At 37.9% G+C, this 24,393-nt stretch overlaps 1 pseudogene; it reads right to left on the bottom strand.

Annotated features, from left to right (window-relative positions):
- Positions 1 to 214: 214 nt before the first annotated feature.
- On the bottom strand, positions 215 to 707 carry LOC138844005 (T-complex protein 1 subunit gamma pseudogene; annotated as a pseudogene).
- Between the last annotated feature and the right edge of the window lie 23,686 nt (positions 708 to 24,393).

The raw sequence follows: 24,393 nt of genomic DNA, 5'->3' as shown, positions 1-24,393 counted from the left end.
CTGTGAGAACTTTATCCAGCTAATACCCAACGTAGTCATCACAGGAAAGGGCTCCTCAGATCCAGCTGAGCACTACCTCACATGGGCCAACATAACACAGAATCCAGAAGAGCTAATAATAACATTACTAGAATTTGAAGGACCCAAATAGTCAATGAACCAGAGGAACTGGCACCCATATGGGATGCTGACGTTGCATTGGTGGCTTACCTCGTTATGCCACAATGCTGGACCTATCTATTTGCAGTTTTACAGCCAATGGTTCATATATACCCAGTTCTTCAAAGTATCCATCTCACCACTTATGCCCCTGGTCTCACAAATCACCTGAGTGTGCTTGGCCTGAAAGGAAGTGAGGAGATGGACGGTGCTGGCCCCACATTCCTGGGTCAAGGTAGCTGGGATGACCCTTAGTGCCTAAGCAATAGCCTAGTCTGACCATTGTTCCACACCACTTGCAGTTTTTGATTTTTCTCCCAGGACATGGGCCACAGGCATCTTAGAGGGTCTATCCCAGCTCCAGTTGAGGGCCCAAGATGCTTGGCATCCTGGAAGGTGCATTCTGCTTCGGAGACAATCTCTTCACTGGCTCCCCTGAGAAGATGCAGGCCTGGGGGTCTGCACTCAGTGAAGAATGTAAAGTATTCATCTAAATTTTTCTGGATTTCCAACAGGCCAGCTCCAAGTGCTTGGGCCCCTGCATGCATGTGGGAGAATGGGTAAAATCTCCTAGCTCCCGTCTTTCAGTGAGCCCAGCTCCAACCATTGCAGTCATTTGGGGAGTGAACCAGCAGATGGAATACTTCTCTCTCTCTCCCACTCTCTCTCCCTCTCTCTCTATCTGTAACTCTGCATTTCAAATAAATGTTTTTTAAAAATTATAGAAGTGACAATGCAATATCTAAATGCATCAAACCTGTTATTAATTATTTGCATGCTATGTTGGCAACATATGTACATATTTCTTTAAAATATTTAGGTTAGCATTTCAAACAATTTTATTAAAATTAGTTCCAAACAAAGCATAGTATACTGAATTTTGAAAGCTATTATGAAAATTTCTATAAGCACTAGAGGCATTCAATTATATCCTTCCTTTAGCATTAGTGTATGCAGTTAAGAAGAAGAGATATTAGACTTCTGCTCTACTACAGTATATTAGGCTTAAGTATTATAGTGAAAGATCTGAGGTTTAACGTATTTTACAAAATCCATAAATCCTGCTGTAACAGTAAGGTAGCAGTACATTAGGGAACTATAAACGCATGATCTTATACCATGTGGAGTAATCAAATGAGAAATATATCAAACTTACACAGGTCCATCCTTTTGTGAAGCTCAGCAGACATGAAAATATTTGGAGCTCTGTTCTCAAAAGTGTAGGACGTTCACCAAGGACCGATAAAGACTTTCCAAATTGCATTATCTGCGTGGGATCATTATGATAGCAGTTAGTGTCCTGCAGCCATCATATCCAAGGGGTACCCTGATGTAACAGTTAATGCAACTGTCAAGTGTGTGATTTTGTTTTGTTTTTATGTCTTTATGCTTTCTTTTAAGCACAGGGTGGTTTTATAAGCCAATGGAAATGATCAATGGCTTATCTTAGTCTCTTCCAAAGTGATATTTAATGGTTTACTTTTGTCGTATTATCTATTCAAGCTGATTTCAATTTATTAATTTAAAGATATATTTAATTTTATAATTATTTTCAGCTTATTGTAGTGGAGTTTCAGCTATTGAAGCACACAATCTATTTTTCTTTTTCTCTGAAGTGATGCTAAAGCCAAAGTCACACTTATAAAAGCAACTATTAAATATTGTTTCTAGTACATATGTGTATAAATTTTTCTTGTAAGTCATGCTGAACATCATTCCTGTAGGATAAACATTTTTTAAGCAGATATGAAGTGAGAAATTGAAGTTCTGGCATATCCTGTGACACTAGGCAAACTAGGCAAAACCAAAAAACTAACCCATTCACATGACTAAGCTCCATAAAGAATTATTCTGTAAAATGTGGTATTCATTTTTACCTTGAGAAGTTGATCAGGAATTTTCTCCTTCTCAAATTCAACAGTAATTAAATGGGATGACTTTAGGCATAATTCCAAAGAGAACACACAGACTTGTCTTTCCACGGTAATAACTCACTATGTGTGTATACTCACCACATTCCTAAACACGTTAGAATCATCAGCAGGAAATACAGTCTATTGAAATTTTCAGTAACTCCCTTTTTACCATCCTCAGTCTCTTAGTTGAAGCAACTATGATTCACAAAAGAAATATTTTGGCCAAAATTATAATGAGATGAAAATTTCTAGAGAGAAAGTAGAAACACACAGAGGTAAACTTGTAAAGCACCTGAAACCTCATGAAAATAATTTTTTCTTTGCCCTTGGGCATTTTGAAAACATTCGCCACAGTCATACTAAATTTGATATATAAGATAAATTTATCTCAGTTCATTTCTGTTTATTGCTCAGAGTCTTATAGAAGATACTGGCAAATTTTCTCACACCTAAAAATGCATTTTAAATTATTTTAAAATTGCATTTTATGAGGTAGATTTAGGTTTTTGCAAAGTAGCCTAGAACTTTTATCCAAAGCTTACATTGCAGTTACAGGCAGATTCCATTTCTAATACCTACTCAAAATAATATAGTTAATTTTTATTCAATTCACTGAAGTATAGATTCTAAGCCAAAACAACAATCAGAAACACATCCTTTTAATAACTTTCATAATTTCAGGACATTTAGAAAACTTCCACCAAACTTGTTCTGATAAAGAAGTAATGATAAAACATTGGAGCAAGAAGATGATAATAGTCTCTGTTTAAATACTTTATGCCAATTTTAAAAGATGTTTAAGCTCAGGAAGAGTTGCCACTTGATGAAGGTCAAATAGGTTGTGGCAGAACAAAGTTGTTTACTCATTGTATGTGAACATTAACAAATCATACAGTGTTCTATGTATTCAAGATACACAAGTGAATAAAAATGCAAGAATCTGGGTGTCACAAGATATGTATCCTAGAAAAGGGGGATAGACAATAAGAAAGAGGCAAAATAAATTTATAAATTTTATACTGTTACTTATAAATTATTTATGTCAAAAAGTCACAATTACAATGGAAAAGAAAATGTGAAAATATAAAATTCAAGAATCCTGGAGAGAATGAATGCTTTCACTCATCAATATGATGGTGAGTGCAGATACCACTCAGGCAGAGTATGAGGTAAGGGAGTTAATCCTCATGATATCTGCGGATCAAAAGCTACAGGCAGAAGAAACACCGATTCAAATAGTGCCAGGCTGGAGTAGCACTGGAGTGTAGGTGACCAGGAGACTAGAGAGGGTGGAGTAGAGCAAAGGGAGGGAGGGGAGAGTCCGAGTTGAGGTCTGAGAGATTTGCTGGGTTCAGAGCACATGATTCCCTGTGTCATGCATAACCCTCCTCTGAGTGAGAGGTAGAACCTTTTGAGGGATTGGAGCAGAGACATGACATGCTATGAATTTCATTTTAACAGCATCCTTCTGATTCATCTACTGAGAAAAGCCAGAAGACGAACAAGAGAAGAGGCACAGAATCGAGCATGGAAACTCATACAGTTCAGGTCAAAGATGATGGCAGGGGCTGGCGCTGTGGCCCAGTGGATTAAAGCCCTGACCTGAAGTGCCACATCCCATATGGGTGCCGGTTCTAGTCCCGGCTGCTCCACTTCTGATCCACCTCTCTGTTATGGGCTGGGAAAGAAGTAGAAGATGGCCCAAGTCCTTGGGCACCTGCATCCGTGTGGGAGACCCAGAAGAAGATCCTGCCTCCTGGCTTCGGATCAGCACAGCTCCGGCCATTGCAGCCATCTGGGGAGTGAACCAGCAGATGGAAGACCTCTCTCTCTGTCTCTGCCTCTCTCTGTAACTCTATATTTCAAATAAATCTTTAAAAAAAAGATGACGGCAACTTGATCCAATGAGACAGTCTTGGAGATGGTGAGAAAGTGAAGTGGATGTATCCTGCCATTTGAAATGAGCAGAGCTTGGATGAAGAGATGATGTGGGAAGTATCATAGAAATGGTACATAGACCTGGACAAGTTAAGATAATATGACAGACAAATGCATGGATATCCCATGCAAAATCGAATAGGCAGAAATTATGAGTTGTAAATATACATTTGGGAGTTGTTAGCAAAAGGATGATATGTGAGACCATCGTACTAGATAGGTTTTACCAAGGATCTAGATATACATTGAAAAGGGAAGGAATCCAATGACAAGTCCTGTTGGGTTTGTGTTGAGTATCTTTTGCTCCCTCTAGCTTCAAGAGCTACCAGCTATTGTGCACGTAAAAATGGATGGAACTTCACATAAACTGTATTGTGTATCTCTTGGTTTTTCCCTGGATTTTCTTTCTAGCCACAGCCTCAGAGCCAGGATGTTTCGAGGTCCAGTTAACAACCTCCTGACAATCATTGCCCAATGGAATACACCTTGTCTGGACCACTGTGAGGTCAGAAAGTTCCTGGGAATACTGAGCCTCAGTTGTCCACAACAGTTATAATCCACTCAATAGATCACCTTCCATTGGACTTTTCCACTTCCTTGATTCATACTTCCAATTCCAGCTTTTCTCTTCTATTTGGAATCATTTGAAAAAAAAAAAAAAAAACTAGCTTCAGGCAAGTCCTTGTCCCAGTATTTGCTTCTGGGGGCAACCTGAGCTAAGACAGCATCTAATGTGAGACATTTGGGGGAAATAGATGAATAACTAGCAAAGGAAAGTGAGAAATAGCAACAGATGAGATGGAAGGAAAACTAGGATAGTGTACGGTGTCCAGAAAGCCAAGTGAGACTTGGAAGGAGGAGGGCAGATCATCACCTGTGTCAAGGGTTGTTTCAAAGAGGATGAGGAATGAAGACAGACCACCAGACTTCACAACACAGAGGACACTGGGGATGTTGACATGAGAAATTTTAGTGACTACAAAGACAGACAAAACCCTGAATAGGGCAAGTAGGAGAAAATTAGAGGAGAGGAACTATACACAGTGAGTTCCATCAGATCCTATAGTAATCTAAGAAATGGGGAGAAAGATGGAAGGTTTTGTGGCTTCAGGAAGAAGGTGTGTTAGTTTAAAGAGCGAGAAATTAGAACATGTTAGTGTATGACCAGGAATGCACCAACAGAGTGAAAAGTGGTTTATGAAGGAGGGAAAGAGGAAAGCATGCAGGCCATGGTAGAGCTGCATAATCCCTAAGCAGTGGAATGGCTTTAAGCAGGAACATCCAACACAATTTGAGAATGCAGAGTTAGTGCAACAGTTGGTAGCAGTAGGAAGATGAGATTCCAACTTTAAAATGCCTGTGTAAATTATTTGACACCTCTCCCATCAAGAGGTGGAATCTATGCCCACTGGTCTTTAACTGACAGAATGAAGCAGAAGTGACAATGCATAATAATCAAAGCATACAGCTTTCTCCTCTTTTTTCTTTGCACACTCACTTTTGGTGCTCTGAGACAAAATTATAAATAGGTCAACTACTTTGAAACTACCCTCTTGTGAAGCAGCCCAGGCTACTTGGAGAGATCATGTGTAGCCAACAGCCACCACCAATTTCCAAACTTGTGAGGGAACAAGACTATGAAATGATGTCACCACTCGTAAGCTCATGACGGCCAGCCTCAGAGCACTCCCAAGTGACCCAAGTGAGCCTTGTCAGTATTTGAGTCTTTTCCACTGAAGTCCCAGACATCGTGGAGTGGAAACAAGTTGTCTCTACCATGCCCTGGCTGAGTTTATGACAGCAGGGTCAAGAAGATTAATAAAAGGATTACTTTAAGCCATTATATTTTTGGATGGCTTTTACACAACAATAAATAACTGAAACTCTGCCTATGGCCCACTAGAGAAGAAAGAATGATTTAAGCTGATTATTTAAATTACAAAATTGAATTGGTTGTTAAGAAACATAATGGGCTGCCTGCAACCCATGTCAGAGTGCCGGGATTTGAGTTCCAAGTCCACTCACAATTCCAGCTTCCTGCTATCCTGCTAATGATCATCCTGGGAGTCAGCAATTATGGCTCAAGTGGTTGGGTCTGGGCCACACACATAGGAGACAATGAGAATCTGGCGTTGGGCTCTCCAGCTATTTCAGATATTTGAGGAATAAGCCAGTGGATGGTAGGCCTCTGTGTCTTCCCACCTCTTTGTCTATTTCTGCTAAAATAAATGATTTAAAGAACAAGAGAGTGATAGGAAAATATAAATGTCAAACACTATGAAATAAAAAAAGGCCAATTTAAGTGACCTAAATTCTTATTTTATATATTTGGGAATTGTTAAAGTTGATAAATCAGTAACCAAAAATCAGAACTACATAAACTATAAAAATGATTACAAGAAAATCTAAATAAACAATATTCAAAAGAGGCTCTTCCTGAGAGTAATGCCTGAATTCAGGAGATGAGACTAAAGAAACGGTTCACATGCGTCATAAGACCTTCTCTATTATTTAGCAAACAGGTGTTTGTATTATCGTATGTATAAAAAATTACTTGAGTGTTTGGCCTTTGACTCTACAGACTGAATCTCACTTCTGACAATAGCATCCCAAGTCAAAGTGCAGGTGACTCCTACCTGTTTCATTTTTGATTCAGCTTCCTGCTAGTGCACCTGGGAGGGGAGTGGATGATGGCCTGAGTTCTTGGGCTCCTGTCTCCCCTATGAGAGGCCTACATGGGGTTCCTGGCTCCTCATTTCAGCCTGGCCCAGTGCTGGCTGCTGGAATCCATTTGGGGACTGAATCAGTGGATGGAAGAGGTCTCTCCCTCTCTTTTTCTCTCTCTTTCTCTCCCTCTCATACATTATGCTTTTCAAATAAATAAAATTTTAAAAATCTTTCATAGAATGTGCAAAAAGTTAAAAATTCCAATTATTTCTAATTCTTATTTATGGCCAAGTACAAATGAAAAATGCATTCTAAAATTATTATTTTTTTTTGACAGGCAGAGTGGACAGTGAGAGAGAGAGAGAAAAAAGAGAGACAGAGAGAAAGGTCTTCCTTTTCCGTTGGTTCACCCTCCAATGCCTGCTGCGGCCGGCGCGCTGCTGCTGGCACACTGTGCTGATCCGAAGCCAGGAGCCAGGTGCTTCTCCTGGTCTCCCATGGGGTGCAGGGCCCAAGCACTTGGGCCATTCTCCACTGCACTCCCTGACCACAGCAGAGAGCTAGCCTGGAAGAGGGGTAACCGGGACAGAATTCGGCGCCCCGACCAGGACTACAACCCGGGGTGCTGGTGCTGCAGGCAGAAGATTAGCCTATTGAGCTGCGGCACCAGCTGCATTCTAAAATTCTAATTCAGAAAGATATTATGAATTTCCTTATAAAATTATCCAAATAGGAAACATGAAGCTAGTCGACATTGTGGAAGGTATAATTAGGCCAATTTTCTTACATGCTATTGATGCAAATACCACTTGGTAAAAAGCAATTTGTGTTGAAGGGAATCGATCAATATATATCATGAACTGATAATTGCAGATAAATCTACATGCTCAAAGATGTTCCTATCAGCATCAGTTCTCTGGGAAAAGATTTCAGCTTTAGCTTCAACTCCATGAGTGCCGAAGAGTGATGCCTGCCTGAGGAACTGGTGAGGTAAATCCACATCCTGCTGACTTGAATGTGGGTTGAGGGACTCCCTGGAACAACACAAAAGCTCTTTCTGTTGCTTGTGTTCAAATGAAATGATGACAAAGCTGATGGAATTATCCTATGTGAAGGATATAAATATGTGTTTCAATCCTTTGCAAAAAAATTAAAAGGAGAGTCTATTTCAGTGCAACGAACACAAAACAACTTGCCAGCAATAATGGCACTGTCTGATCCCCTTCAACAAACAGTAAGCCCCATGATGGAGAGACACTCTTTCTTCATTTTTTTCTTAGGGCTAGGTTCAGTGAAAGGTATAGTGTATCAGGAGGATCAAGTGCACAAAGACATTTCTGTAGAGTCCTTGATCTTGGAAGAGCCAAAGAGGTCAGCTAGCACCCAGCAGGAATCAGTGAATTCATCAGCATTTGTGGGTCATCCCCAGGGACACTAGAAAGTATTTTGGGAGTGAAATTAACTTACTTGGTTATTGTTCATGGCTGTTCTTGAATGACCTTGAACATATGTGAGCAAGAATCAGGGAAGTTAAACATGTAGCAGAAATATTGAAAAGAATCCAGAAGTCTTTATCATCATAGCTATGATTAATTATGTTTGTTCATGTTGAAAATGGGAGCTACCAAGAGCCAAACAAAGGTCACTGCAGTACAGAAAAAGAAGGAAAATTTTTAAAATTAACAACTCACATTATTGTTTACCCACACATGCACGTATATGACTGGTCTTCAAAAAGTTCATGGAAATGTGCATTATGAAAAACTGTATATAAACTTTAGAATTTTTTAGACTAAAACAAACACTGGGGCCAGTTTTGGGGTGCAGCAAGTTAAGCCCCTGCTTAAAATGCTGGCATCCCCTAGCAGAGTGCTTGATTCGAATCCAGGTTGTTCTAATTCCAATCTAGCTTCTTGCTAATATGCCTGGGAACGCAGTGGAAGATGACCTAAGTGCTTAGGGCCTTGCCTTCCATGAGGGTGATCAAGCTGGAGTTCTTGGCTTCTTGCTGCAGCCTGGTCCCTACACCTGGCTGTTGTGCCCATTTGGGAAATGAAATGGAGGGTGTAAGATTTTTCTTACTCTATGTCTCCCTGTCTGTAGTTCTGCATTTCAAATAACTAAATCTTTTTAAAAATATATTTCTAATTCCATTTTCCATGAACTTTTGAAGCATACTCATGCTTCTTTATGAGTGAATATGTGTCTATGTGTCTATTAAAATATTGAAAAGGGGATATTAAAATCAAAACACAAATCTAAAGGGTGTTACATTGCAGCCTAATTTGTTCTCAGTGCTGTTGGTCCATCACAGGTCAACATCCATCCATCAGAAAGACTAAAAATTGTCAAACTAGAAAAATAATTTGTCAACATTGTAGAGGATGCCATTAAGCCAATGTTCTGATATGGTTCTGACGCAAATGTGACTTTGTTAAACAGTGATCTGTCTTGGGTACACAGGCTAGGCTGTGAGAGCAGCTACCATCTGTGCCAAGAGAAGTGACAGAACTCTGGAGGTCTCACATTAGGACTCAAGTGTTCCAGACCAGAAATGAACCACAAGTCTTCCATGACTCTTTGTACCAAACCCTGTCACACTGTCTCAACTGTAAGGAGCTCAGAAAGAAGAATTCTACCATGTGCCCCCAAACACAGAAATTATAACCGTCTCAGATTTTTACATGGATGTGCAAGATCTTTCAAATCATTACTTTGACAAATGGAAGGTATAAAGAAAAAATGTTAAAGCAAACTTCTAAGGTTGTTGTTAGGTTTATTATTATTCCCTTTCTTTCTTTTGCTTTCTCTCACTCTCCCCAGTCCCTTTCATGTTCCTTCTTCCTTCCCCCCAGAGTTTTTACTGGTAACATATAACCAGAAGATATGGTGTTAGACATAATAGAAGCCTTTGCCTTCCTAGTTAATTGAGGTCCATCTGACCCTCTTTAATTGTTCTTCTCTCTGTCAGCTGGAACTGCCTTTCATCACTCAACAGGAGAGAAAATGGGAAGTGAATGCCACTACTGAGAGTGGAAGCACATGCCCAGTGTGTAGTGGAAGCTCCCACTGGTTACTGTGTGACATTTTAAAAATATGAAATTTAAAAGATGTATGATCAGACCTGACAAGATATTCCTACCTCCTGTCTTTTATCTCTTACATTCCACAAAGTACTACAAAATTAATCTTCTTAAAACACTGATGCGATCATGTCATAAAATCTTTCAACCAAGCCACATTCCCTCCAAAGTAAAATGATTTCCTGTGCTGACATTCAGGATCCTCCAACAACTTGGTCTAAATCAATTGTCCAGCCTACAAATTTGTCCAGCCTCCTGCCATTTGCCTGTAAACATTTCCAGTGCAAAATGATTGGCTACCCCAAGTATGGCTGGATTTTTCCTGCACCCAAAATGCTTGTCTCCCTTGTAGTCAAATTCTCAATTCTACTGAGTCCTGAAGACTCAAAAAGAAGTTTACTACTACCAAGAAATCTTCCCCACCATCTACAAAAAAAAATATCGTCTATATCTCCTAACATTGCAGCAGAACTTTATATTTCTGATTATAGAGAGAAATGAAGCCTCAGAATGTTTGTGAGAACTTATTAATTTACTCACAGGTAGCTCCAAAATTTCTTTACTAGGGGTGGGATGGGGGAGCAAGTGGCTTAAGAAGGGAAGCAAAGCCATCAGTAATTCTAGGAAAACCCTTAAAGTACTTTTGTAGGATGAAAGCACATATATTGGTTACTTGCCGCAACTTGGTGGGAAGATATTTTATGGAAAAATGCTGAAATCACACCAACATCACCTTTATGGCATCACTGATTCTATTAAAATGTGGGGAAGATCTTTGGCTTCGTGACTTGTAACCCCTATCGTAGAGTTCTTTGAACAAAAAGGAGAGAGAGGAAAGGGAAAGGAAGACAGAGAGAAAGAGGGAGAGTGAACATAAGAAGACTCAAGCTATAGCTCATTTGTCCTAAGAAACATAGATACTGCTGCAAAGAGAAAATGTTGAAGCCACCTTTCGTGTTCTGTTCTTTAGAGTTTCCTTTCTTTGATATCCTGTCATGTCTTGGCCCAGTTGGATTGCTTGCTACCCCACTGGTGATACAATAAATTTTCACCATCTGTGCAGAGTGCCTGCAACATGCTTCACTTTGGGAAAGCCTCTTTGACAATCCAACTGCCCTTTAGAGAGGGAGCAAATGTCCCCTTTCTGCAAGAGCCCTCAGTGCTTTGATCCAGCAGGACCCTCATCTAAAGGACACCTTAACGTAAAAAACTAAAAATAGTGCTTGCTGTACATGATTCAGCTCATACCATAATACTGAAGAATCCTCGAGGGAATTGTTGAATCAAATTTGTATAATAACAAAAAGAGGGCAGCTGCCTGTGGTGTTATTTCTGTATAACTCTCAGATCTCTGCAGGGGTGATTTCTGGTTGGATATTCAAAGATTTATGATCCCAGATATTTCTATCATATTCATTCATCCATTCATTTATGTATGCATGTAATACATATTTTAATTCTTGCTATATGCACATCAGAAATATCACTGAAAGTGTCCAGTATGAGTTGGAGACAGGAGCAAGAACTTAACCTAATCTGACTAAAATCAGAATGAGGATATGGACTCAGGTACTGTATTTAGGAAGAACAATGAGTTCATCCTCAGGCACACAGGACCCAAGAAATCAATTATATGATCGAATCATTCTCCCTTCTTGACATTCCTTTGTGGAGTCTTCGCTCTTAGAAGCAGCATCTTTTCACATTGCAGCAAAGATGTCTAGGTGGCTACTAGAAATTCTAAGTGTATCTATTTTTTTTCCTGGCAACTTCAGATAAAAAGAGATGCTTTCCTCAAAAGCTATAGCAGAAAAATTCTTGAGAGGTTTATGATTGGACTGGTTTGGTCATGTGAATCAATCATTTTATTCTGGGTAGCAGGGTCTCAGGAGGGCACTAATTAAGGAAGCTTGAGTAATTATGACTACCCACAAGTGGACAAGTTACCAGCAAAGATAAGTTTTATTATCAGAAAAATGAGAAAAGGACTTGGAGCAAGAAGAATTAAAAATATACAAATATATATGAACAGATTAACATTTTATGTATATATAAGCATTTTACCTTATATGTGCATGGGCATGCAGCTGTGTATGTGTGTGTTCCAGTTTATCTTGTTTTTCTGTTGTTTTACTATTATTTATTTGGTTTTAGTTTATCAGAGTTAATCAACATGCAAGATATGGGGAAATAATTCCCCTAGGAATTCCTTCACTCCTAATGCCATTTCAAGTTGGGGACGTGCCCAAAACCATCTTCAAGTTTGATAATTTATTGCATGGACGGTTCGTTATAGAAAAGATACAGGTTAACATGAGCCATGGGACAGGAAAGGGCAGAATCCAGGAAGAGTTCAAGTATAGGAACCTCCAGTTGTCCCCTTCCTATGGTGTCTGTATCGGTTACCTCCTCCTGGTATGATACGTGATAATACTCATGGAATGTGGCCAGCCAGGGACGTTGGCTTGAGCCTTTGATGTTCAGAGACTCAGTAATCACAAACTGCCTGCATCACTGACCTTTAGTCCGTTCTTCCAGAGCTTGGATTAATCTCTTTAGTCTACAGTTCTTCCAGAGATGCGAACTGACATCCTAGCTCAAAACAGCATCATAAATCACATTATCAACCTGTTCAATGACCAAAGCCCACAGGCAAATGAACATGCTGCTATCAAGAAAGACATTCCAGGAGCCTAGAGGTCAGCTCTCAACAGGCAAGAACCACGCCCCCTCTGGTGAAGGTTATTTCTTCACTACACAACAGAATTTTAAGTGTCAAATCCAGGCGATGCCAACTCATTTTACGGAAACAGAAATTGTATTTATCCTCTTATTAATGGAAAATAGTATTTTTAAAACTTCTCTATGCAGTTCCCTAGTTAGTATACAATGAATATTTCTTGCTTTACTCCAGTTTCACTGGTGCATAAAGAATTAATGAGGCACAGCTCACAGATTGATGTTCATATTTATTAGTTTTTGTTCCTTTGCTAAACATGCCCTGTGTAATCTTTGAAAATCGCTTAGGTTAATGAAAAAGAGTTTGCACAGCCTTAATATTATTTGCTTATTAATCTGTGACAAACCATAAAATTTGAAATTTTGCTATGACAACCTCCTGGAATTTTCTCACTTTGTCTCTGATTTAAATAGCAACACATTTACAATGCCAGCAACTTTAGTAATTTGGGGAGAGGGACAGATAAAAGAATATCAGCTTTGCTTTCATTTGAGATAGCAGAAGAAACTGGAAATGTTCTTGAAGACATAATCACATTCCTCAGTGGTGACTTGATGTAATGTGTCCTATCCCCATTCAATCCAGTCCTGCCAACAAGAAACACCAATAGATCTGATATCTGCCAGTAAGAATCTTCTGGAGATAACAATCTACGCCAGAAGCCAAACTACATCTCCAACTGATGCTATAGCTTCCAGTAAAATCAGTAATTTGGAAGTTGCTTGAGAGTACAGCCCACGCATTTGATCAAATCTTGCTGTTCTTTGGCTGATATGAATTTACTCAAGGAAAGGCAGGTCTACAGGACATCCAGGCAACTTGCTGAACCAACTTTTAAAATCACCTTGTAGATGCTAATCTTCAATCCATGTTTGTTAATCTGATGCATCAACCAGTTACTCAAAGAAAATGGTCAAACATTGCACTCCAGAACATTCACCATTTCAGTCTCATTCTTTAGTGGTTTTGTATTTTCATTTTAAAGGTCAATTTTTATTTCTTATCCTTTGTTTTGTGTCCTTGTAATTACAGGATAATGACCTTTGAGAAATCTCTGTGATGCAAGGTATGAAGGCTCTGAATCTTTTTAGGTTGGAGGTCCCTACCCACTAACTACTGGGGTAGAGTTGGCTCTGAATGATTATGCACTCCCAAGTGTTTTACAGTTTCTCACTGAAATAGTTATGTCATGTGCCACCTTCTGATGAAGCTTCCAATCAGTTGATGCTTTTTTCCATATCAACTGCATACACATGGAAAATTAACACAATGTAAGCACATTCTGATGTGTAAATAAATGTTTGTCGACCATATCCACAAGGAAGTCGCCCAATTCCACTTTCACTTGCTCTTCCTGATTTCACTACCATCAATCTCTACCTCATTATTGTCTTATTTTTTTCATAAAATTTAACATCCCCTTAACTGGTCTTATTTATTCATGTGTGTACCTGTTCATTTTCTACCTTTCACAACTTAGACTTTTAAGATCCAGAAGATAAATCTCTTTCTGGAATCCTTTTCCTGTAAAAAAGGGAAGACAGCCATGTTTATATTCTAAGTTCCTTAAATAGTGTCTGGCACACAGGGGAAGCTCAAGAAATATTTGTTGAATCACAAACTGTATAAATTATGAATAAAAATAAGGGATTTGCTTATGATGTTACCAAAAAAACTGTTAGTTTCCCTGGAATGAAAACATGCTTGTTATATCATTATATCTTCAAAGTACCAAGAACAATGCCACCACCAGCAAATTAAATAAGGTACTTCTTTCCCCACATCCTCACCAGTATTTATTGTTTATTGATTTCTGTTTGAGAACCATTTTAATTGGAGTGAGGTTAAACCTCACTGTGGCTTTCATTTGCATATCCCTGATGGCTAATGATCCTGAGCATTTTTTTCATGTGTCTGTTGGCCATTTGAATTTCCACTTTTGAAAAGTGCCTATTCAAGTCCTTTGCCCATTTCTTAACTGTATTCTTAATTTTGTTGTTGAGTATCTTGAGAACTTTATAGATTCTGGATATTAATCCTTTATGAGGTGCAGAGTTTGCATATATTTTCTCCCATTCTGAGATTGCCTCTTCACTTTGCTGATTGTTTCTTTTGTAGTGCGGACACTTCTTAACTTGATGTAATCCCATTTGTCTATTTTTGGTGTGATTGCCTATGTTTCTGAGTTCATTTCCAAGCAACCTTTGTCTTTGCCAATGTCTTGCAGAGTTTCCGCAACATCTCTAGTGCTGGCATCAAGCTTTAGATTTAGGTCCTTGATCAATTTTGGGTGGATTTTTTGTGTAAAATGTAAGTTAGGGGCCTTGTTTATAGTTTTAATGAGATATGACAATTTTTAAATTATCTGTATATGTTTGAAATAGTCATATTTTCATTTGATTATTATTTATAGCTCTTACCTATATTCTTGTGATTTTTTAAAAGATTTATTTATTTATTTATTTGAAAGAATTACAGAGAGATAGGAGAGACAGAGAGAAAGAGAAAGAGAGAGAGAGAGAGAGAAAAAGAGAGAGAGAGATCCTATGTCTTCTATCCACTGGTTTACTCCCCTGATGACTACAACAGCCATGGCTTGGCCAGGTCAAAGTCAAGAGCCTGGAGCTCCATCCAGTATGTCACATAGGTGGCAGGGGCCCAAACAGTTACCCCATACTCTGTTGCTTTTCTTGGGCCATTAGCAGGATGCTGGATCAGAAGTAGAAAAGCTAGGACTTGAACTGGCATCCATACACAACACAGGCCCCTCCTGCAATTTTTTTTAAAACCATGAATTGATGTTAGATTTTGTTAAATAATTTTCCTGTATCTAGTGATATGATCATGTAATTATTTTTCCAGGACTATTGACATAATGGATATATTAATGCTGAATCAGCCTTTCACAAGGGATAAATCTAACTTGGTCATTCATAGTATATGTTTCTTTTTATACACTGCTGGATTCTATCTGCTAATATGTTCTTGAGGATTTTGCATTTATGCTAATGACAGCTATTGGCATAAAGTTTTCTTCTGCTCGTATGTCTTGTTCCTGTTTTTGGTATTTGGGTAATGCTGGTTGAATAGAATGAGTTAAGAAGTATCCCTTCTGGGGCTGGTGCCATGGCACAGTAGGTTAATCCTCCACCTGCGGCGCTGGCATCCCATATGGGTGCCGGTTCTAGTAATGGCTGCCCTTCTTCTGATCCAGCTCTTTGCTGTGGCCTGGGAAAGCAGTGGAAAATGGCCCAAGTCCTTGGGCCCCTGCACCTGCATGGGAGACCAGGAGGAGGCACCTGGCTCCTGGCTTCGGATTGGCACATCTCCTGCCATTGGGGCCATCTGGGGAGTGAACCAGCAGAGGGAAGATCTTTCTCTCTGTCTCTCCCTCTCACTGTCTGTAACTAAGCCACTCAATAAAATAAATAAAAATCTTAAAAAAAAAGAAGTATCCCTTCCACTCCTATATTCTGAATAGACTATGAAGAACTGACATACTTTCTATAGGAACTGTTTTGCAGAATTCATCAGTAAATTCATTCTGGTGTTTTCCACTTGGAAGGTTATAAATTATTGGATACAGTTTCTTCAATAGATGTAGGTCTATTCAGAGTCTCTATCTCTTTTTTCTGAAGTTTGGCACATGGTGTTCAGGTAGATTGATCATTTCATTTAAACTAACAATTTTGTGGACAAGGAAGTGTTCATAGTACAAGTTGAGCATGCTAAAATCAATACCATTCTTATATACTAATAATGTTTTAGATGAGAAAGAACTTAGAAGATCAGTCTTACTTACAATAGCTACAAAAATGCAAATTCTTTAGGAGAAATTTAACCAAGGATGTGAAAGATCTCTATAATAAAAAAGTTATACAATATTAATGAAAGAAATATAAGAAGACACACAGAAAGGAAAAACCTTCCTTGTTCATGGATAGGAATAATTAATATAATCAAAATACCCCTACTACCCAAAGCAATTTACAGATTCAATATGATCTCAATGCAAATTTCAAGGACATTCTTCACAGAAAAATACCATATGTTTCCCTGATCTATGATAACTAATAGAGTATCTAAAATTTAATATATAGGAGTGAAATTGACATTTTGAAATTCAATGATTGCTTATAGCCCTTGTCTCTAATGTTGAGGAATAGTGCTGTTTGTTTTCCTCATATGATTTGTTTAACTCTTTATTTACTGTGGGGTTAATCTTATCTTTATAAAGAGAACTGAAATAGATCTTGGTAAAAATTAAGAGCGGGAATAGGAGAGAGAGGAGGAAGAGGGTGGGAGTGTGGGTGGGAGAGAGGATAGGGTAGGAAGAAGAATCACTATATTCCTAAATTTGTATATGTCAAATGCATGAAGTTTAAATACCTTAAATTTAAAAATTTAAAAAGAAAGAAAGAAATTCATATGGAAACACAGAGTCGTTTTTAAAAAAAGCTAGAAGCATCACAATACCAGATTTTCAAGACATACCATAGGGTTGTTATAATCAATGCAGCCTGGTACTGGCAAAAAAAATGGACATGTAGAACAATGGAACATACTAGAAATTCCAGGAATTAACACATGCTTCTACACACGCATTCCCTGGAGAAAGGAGTTTCTTCAACAAATGATGCTGAGAATATTGGATTTCTACATGCAGATGTTTGAAGCAAAAGCATCCTTAATCCAAAAATCTGAAATCCAAAATGCCTCCAAACCCAACACTTTTTGAGCACCAACATGATGACAAAAATGGAAATTTGTACACATGACTTCATGTAATATGTTTCAGCCAGAAAATAGAAACACTAAAAATATCATATTAAGTTACATTAAGACTGTATGTAGAGGTGTATATGAAACATAAATGAATTTAATATGTAAACTTGCACCTCATCTCCAAAACATTTGATTATGTATATGCAAATATTCTAAAATCTGAATTTCAAAACACTTCTATTCTTAGGCATTTTAGAATAGGAATACTCAACCTGCATTCCTTCATTAGTCATTTAATATACACAGACTCTATAGTAATCTCCTTCTTTCATTTCTTTTATTAGGAAACCGTGTCCTATCTCTTATTTTCTTAATTAGCCAGGATAAGATTTATTTGTTTTTTTTTAATCATTTCAAATAACTGGTTTTGGTTTTATTGATTTTTCTGTATTTCTTTACTGTTTTCAATCTCATTTATTTTTGCTGTAATATTATTTTTCCCTGATTAGATTTAATTTGTTCCTTTTCAAGTGCACTAGGGTGGAATCTTAAATTATTTACTTTGGATCTTTTTTTTTTTATTTTCTAATGTAATCAAGGATTCATACTATAAACGTCCCTCTGAACACTGCTTTGGTTTTAACGCATACATTTTGATAAACTGTGTTTTAATTTTTATTAGGTAAAAATATTTTTAAAAATCTCTTGAGATTTCTTCTTTGACATACATGTTGTTCAATTCTCATATATTTTGGCATTCCCCACTTACCATTTTTGCTATTTATTTCTAACTTTATTCCATTGTAGTCTGAAAGCTTATATTTTATGATTTTGATTCTTATAAATTTGTTAAAGTGTGTGTTCTGAATTAGAATGTAGTCTATCTTGATGAGTATTTCATATGAGTTCAAGAAAATGTCTTCCTTGTTGGACAAAGTGGTCTATAGACGCTCATTAGATCCAATTGTTTGATAATATTGTTGAGTTCAACTATGTTCTTATTGCTGTATCTGATTATCTCTAATGGAGAGATGCTGAAATCTCCACCTATAACAGTGAATTCATCTACTTCTCCTTAAAGCTCTACCAGCTTTTGCCTAACATATTTCAATGTATATTTCAAAAATAGTTTCTGTACCACTTTTCTACTAGAAATGTGTGCGCATTTTACTCTGCTATTTACTGAGATAACTTGGTTGAAGTCCTGGAGGTAAAACTCCCAAAAATGTACATACAACCCTATGAATGGCTCCTTCTACAGTTTTTAACTCTAGACTCGTCCACACTGAGCCAACTGCAATTTTTCTCTCATTGTTCAGTTTTCCGCACACTGGCATTAGTTCCCAAGGAATCTTCATCTTGGCAGTTTCTACTCCAGTAAGTTGTGATATCCCCTGTTTGTATCTCCAATTTTGGAGGCAGCAATCTGCTCTGTGATCTCACTTCTTTTTGGATTGAAGAAGAGTTGTTGATGTTTTAGGTTGCTGATCTTTTTACTTGTTGTTAGTATGGAGTGGTGACTTGTGGGCCTCTTCCATTTGGAACCAGGAACTGATACCAGAAGTAACACCTCGTTTTACAGTTAAGTTTTCAATGATTCCTGTGGAAACCCTCTGTCAATCTTTCTGATGGAAGATCCCATGCTGATCCATGAAATGCATTGCTCAACTATCAGTCAAATCCAAATTTGTTCTTGGATTGACTTTGAATGAATGCTTTCAATTTTCACAGTTGTTTTTTTTTTTCCCCTAGGAAACAATGCAAACTTTGTGTGCTGATATTTTTCTGATTCTTAACCATTTGAGAGTCACAAACTCTGGAGACTATGAAAACCCACAGAATCCAAGTCTAGGATAACACATAAACAACAATACCACAGCAGCAAAAACAAAGTTTAATGTAGCTTCAGAAGGTTCATGGGCTAGAAGTTCAAACATCCAGTTGTAGAATTTGTTGGCTATTAAGCATGACTAAGTCTGGCATACTGCACATTGATCTAAGCATATTATTGAGAAAAATAGAGATTCTCCAGATGTTTAGATAGTCACTCCCCACTCTCCACAGCTCTGCTTTTCTTTACTTGTCTCAGACCCTCCATACAACCTTTTAGGTTGAATCTAGTCACTTCTATTTCCCTCAACAAAAATCTAAGGCCACATCTGTTGAAGTCACTGCCATCTGTACAAATATCACACTCCAAAGAAAGTGTAACCCAAAGGAGATGAAGAAAAAATGAGAAGAAAAAAATTCCAATAAACACTGAGGAAACCTAACCCAGCACCAGAACACTGCAAAAGTGACAAGGTGGAGAAGCTGCTCAGTTCCAAGCCTCCCTTATTTCAACACCCAGGTTATTCTTCACCTATGATAACTGCAGGACTATGTACTTGCAATACCGAGAGAGAACATAGGTAGACTTACAAAGTTCACCTGAATTATACACTGTGCAGAAAGACAAATGCATCCTGGAGCTCTGCATTTCTGTTTTTGTTTTTATAAAGCTTGGACTGCATCATTTTCTTGTTGCAGGAAATATATTGGGGGCCGGCGCTGTGGCACAGTGGGTCAACACCCTGACCTGAAGCGCCGGCAAACCCATATGGGCGCTGGTTCGAGACTTGGCTTCTCTTCTTCCAATCCAGCTCTCTGCTATGGCCTGGGATAGCAGTGGAAGATGGCCCAAGTCGTTGCGCCCCTGCACCCATGTGGGAGACCTGGAAGAAGCTCCTGGCTCCTGGCTTCAGATAGGCACAGCTCCAGCCGTTGCGGCCAATTGGGGAGTGAACCAGTGGATGGAAGACTTCTCTCTCTCTCTCTGCCTCTGCCTCTCTGTAACTGTGCCTTTCAAATAAACGAAAAAATCTTTAAAAAAATAAAGAAATATATTGGAACTCTGTTGGTTTTCCTCCACCTGTAAGTGGCAGGTAACTGAAGCATAGCACTACTGATCAACCAGATAACTTTTCAAGGCAGTAATGCTAAGGGTGAAATTTTAATTTGCTTCATTCAGATATTATACATAATGTACAGTCAGGCCCTAGAATCATGCATGGAGGAATTTTTATAATATTGGAAGGAGGATCTAAAAGGAAAGATAGACTTAGGTAAAACTTCTCAGTTCAACCGTCCCACATATTTTTAAAAATGAGAGATTAAGTTACTAAATATTTATTGAATAGAAAACTGCATTTTTCCTTCTTTGTCTTCTTCTACTAAAAACAGGATTTCTCTAAGCAATGGTTATCATAATGTGGGTGAACACATCTGTGCTTCATGGCTTATGACACCCCAGGGTGTGTTTATCTCTACTCTGCTTTATGGCTCACAGCACTCCAGGGTGCAGCGAGTTCCTAATGGCTCCAGAAAGCACTGCCAGTAATTTTTTACCACTTAAGACAGTTACTATCCCAGGCAATGATTAGAAGTTAGATAGTATTCTGTTCTTTCTCTACTGCTCTCCCCAGATTGCCTAATAATTGTGTGTAGAGCTAAAGTCCCAGGAGATATACTTTCTGACCAAAATGATGGCAATTTTTATACACTGAATACACTGAGATGTTCATAGTTCATATTAAAATTTCACAGTTCACTAAATGTGGGTCAGGTGACAGTATCTAATGATAAAAGGACATGGAAAGCAATGTTTCTCCCAGGATCTTAGTGGAAATGACAAAAATGAATACAACAAACAAGAAGATCTTAGAAAGGAAATACCACTCAAATTAATATTTGAGATTAGCAGTATGACAGACTTTCTTATGCTTTAATATCATTGAATGAGTCTATAAGGAAAAATATTAATGGACCACCCCTTGAATATCTGTTATACAAAGTAATATTTTACCATGTTATACATATAAGTAGGCTTAATTATTATTGTCTGAGCAGTAGTTCTACTTTAACAGTAGTGGAGCAGTAGTCTTCAGTAACAGGATCCAATACAATAGAAATAATTACTATTTGTCATGTTGATTTCAGGTGAGTTACCAAATTAATTTCAGTCCTATTAGTGATATCTCAAAGGCCTTAGATAAAATAAACTTGAGAACTTGAAACCTCAGTGATTCATTCTTCAAGGCACTTAAGTTTTTCTGTTTCAAATTTATAATTTAAAAATAATAAAACACATCCAATTTTTCAGAATTTCTGTCTTCTCTTTTGGGGTAATTAAGAGTCTTCATAAATATCACATTATTTAAGCTTTTACAAACTTGCCAAACGTTTTTACCTTTGCTATCATTTATAAGTGAACACTGAAGAGAAATAAATATGAATTCTAAGCTAATGAGCAATATTTTGAAAATATTAGGACCGTAAAACTTAGATAGTTTTTGAGCCTAAGTGCTTAGTTTTCACTTTTGTTTCCAATTGTGCACACTTTAGGAATAAAAACAAGTATGATAGCTATAAATTTCCAATATAACATACAGGACTTACAGAGGTCAACTCTATGACCTAGTTAGAGAAGGTTACAATAAAGTATCTGTCAAAAAATAGAGCCATCCTAGACTTTTCTAAATTCATCACAACACCAAATATGGTATTCAGAATGTATTAATAGTAAATATATAATTATCAGCCTCGTTGGGTGAGGGATTAGTTGAAAAATGGAAAGTGACTGTGGTTGAGAAAATGTTAGCAAATAAATGACTATTTACAAATGAAGGCTAAATGTAACTGTTTTATGCGGTTATGTCAGATGGCTGAGAAGAAATGTGTCCCTGGAATCCATGCCATCTCTAATGACATGTAAGCCAAAGAAGTAAAACTAGCAAGAAGAAGGGAATGGTGAATAATGTTAATGTTATTAGTTCATGTTTGAAAATAATTTTATGGGAGGACCTTAGGATAATAACATCTATCCAACACTTGCCAAGGTATAGTCTTTAATATACAAGCTAGAGAAGAAATTAAGGATGAGAACATCTTTCCAAAAATAAAAAAGTCTTACTTGCCCATTTCATCATTGGCGATCAACTAATGTAGAAAATTCTTGGCAGCTTTCAGATATTTTAGAATTGGAAGCAATGAATGATGATCTATTCAAATTCCATATATAGGAGATCATTTCTCAGATTTAATTTAGACATAGTTCTAGTTATCTATCTCTATGAGCTTTAACTCATTCCCCCCCCCACCTTCTACTATCCTTTATTCAACTTTTGTGAACAAAAATGGTAATGCATCCTTATTTGAAATATACCATTTTTTTAAAGAAAGAAATAAGTCCACAGGGGAAGAACAAACAAACCAACTCAACAATTGAACAACACTTAGATCCACATCCTATTCCCCTAAGAAGAAAATTGAATAGTGGGTGCTAGAAAGAGGAGAACTATGGAGAGTGAGTGAGCTGATTGGTAGGACTGATGTTTTCTGCATGCTGACATGTAATCTGACTGTGGCTCTGGCCCCGCGGGAACACATCCCACGGGTGACAGGAGCTTGTTGCCAGGGTTCCAGGTCAGCCTCCAATAGCACAGGCAGGCTGAGACCTTAAGCAAAGCCTTTTCCTTACCCCAGGGGTTAAAGCTCCCTGAGCAGCCATCCAAGTGGCTATCTACAAGTGATGTAACAACGGAAGAAAGTTCTCGGTAAGAATTTGTCTGAACTGATTTTTCCCAGAGATCACATGAGAGAGGTCCTCAACAGCTATGAGCCATATCCGTGTTATGTATCAATAGAGCTCAAGTCACTTAGTGGCACTTTTGCTAGAGCATTTCCCCTTTATGATCAATAAATTTCATAGAACTGGATATTTATACTTAGGGGACTTTTCCCAGTGAGAGAAATTCTATTCTTATCAGCCCCTTTTATGTATGTATATAAAGAGAGATGTTTGTGAGTCTATAAAAAGTACCCTTGATCTTGTTTGATAGACTGTGCCCTCCTCAGAGTGAAGAGGCTTTCAAGTGGGTGACTTTGTATTTGCAAATGAATGGCAACATGTGTGCCAAATGCCCTCCCTGGTCGCGAATGTAACGGGAGGAGAATTTTATTTCTGGGAGAGGATTTCAAAACAGGTCAGCTCTCATTTACTCCTCAGCGGGTGCTGCTGAAAAACTAGAAAAACTAAGACACAGCTATTAAACACAGCAGACAAAACAATATGTACATCAATCAATGCCTAGAAATAGGCTCTGAAATGTTATTTATGACCTGTTTTCATCAAATATGCATTACTCTAATGATCGGCATATTACAAAGACAGGCGTTTTAGAGACAAATTATATGACAGACTAAAAAAGATTGTCATCTTCTTGGCAAGGAAGAGTAGTTTAATTTTTTAAATCATATAATTGTTATGGAAAGAATCTGTATAAATCAAACATTTCAGAGAGAGAAGACTTTTATCGGTTGTGACAACCCTCTCCAACTTTCCACACAAAACCATCTAAAGACACATAATAAAACTAAATTTTTTTGACAGTTACAACCAAAAGCATGCCTTGTTCCTGAAATTCTGCTATATTTACCTGGATGATATTTGTGTGAATAGATGACTTTCTACCTATTTGCCAAAGCATTATAAGTTGGCACCTGGAGGGTTGCAATACTTCTTGAAAAGTCAATACAGAAATCTAATGCATGCTCTTCTCTTCCTTCGTTAGAGACATTGACAGGTGAGAGAACTCTCTGGTTGTCTGACTCAAGTCATGTAAACAAATAGTTCTCAACAGAGGCAGCTACAGGCAGCATTACGTGAAATTCTCAGTGCTACATATGCATGATGCTACATGATAGCTACTGCTCTGTCCATTTGAACTGTTAAATTAAAACCTCAACTTGTTCAATGCTTTGTGTTCCACATCCATTTTTGCACACATTTTATATGGCAAATTACATTGGCCAAGTATTCAGACTGCAAACATTCATGTGCAGTTTGTTCCATCAACTAATGGCTAGAACTGATTGCTGAGAATTAATGGACTCTGTTTTGGATTTTGTGTTTACACTCTTGCTCAGTAACAGGCCTCTGAATTCTGTGTGATCAGACAGCATCCACATGTAACACAGGAAGATGCCTGAGTGTGGTATACATTGGAACAGCTGTCAAGAGTTCCAGTGGGTCACCTTTGGTGGAAGAGGGGAACAAATTTAAGAAATTTCAGTACTGACCTAAAACCAAAAACAGCAATTGGGAAATTATCACTAGAATGTCCAA

Source organism: Oryctolagus cuniculus, chromosome 10, assembly GCF_964237555.1.
Source record: "Oryctolagus cuniculus chromosome 10, mOryCun1.1, whole genome shotgun sequence".
In the NCBI taxonomy this organism is placed as follows: Eukaryota; Metazoa; Chordata; class Mammalia; order Lagomorpha; family Leporidae; genus Oryctolagus; species Oryctolagus cuniculus.
This window is presented reverse-complemented; position numbering and strand designations above follow the sequence as displayed.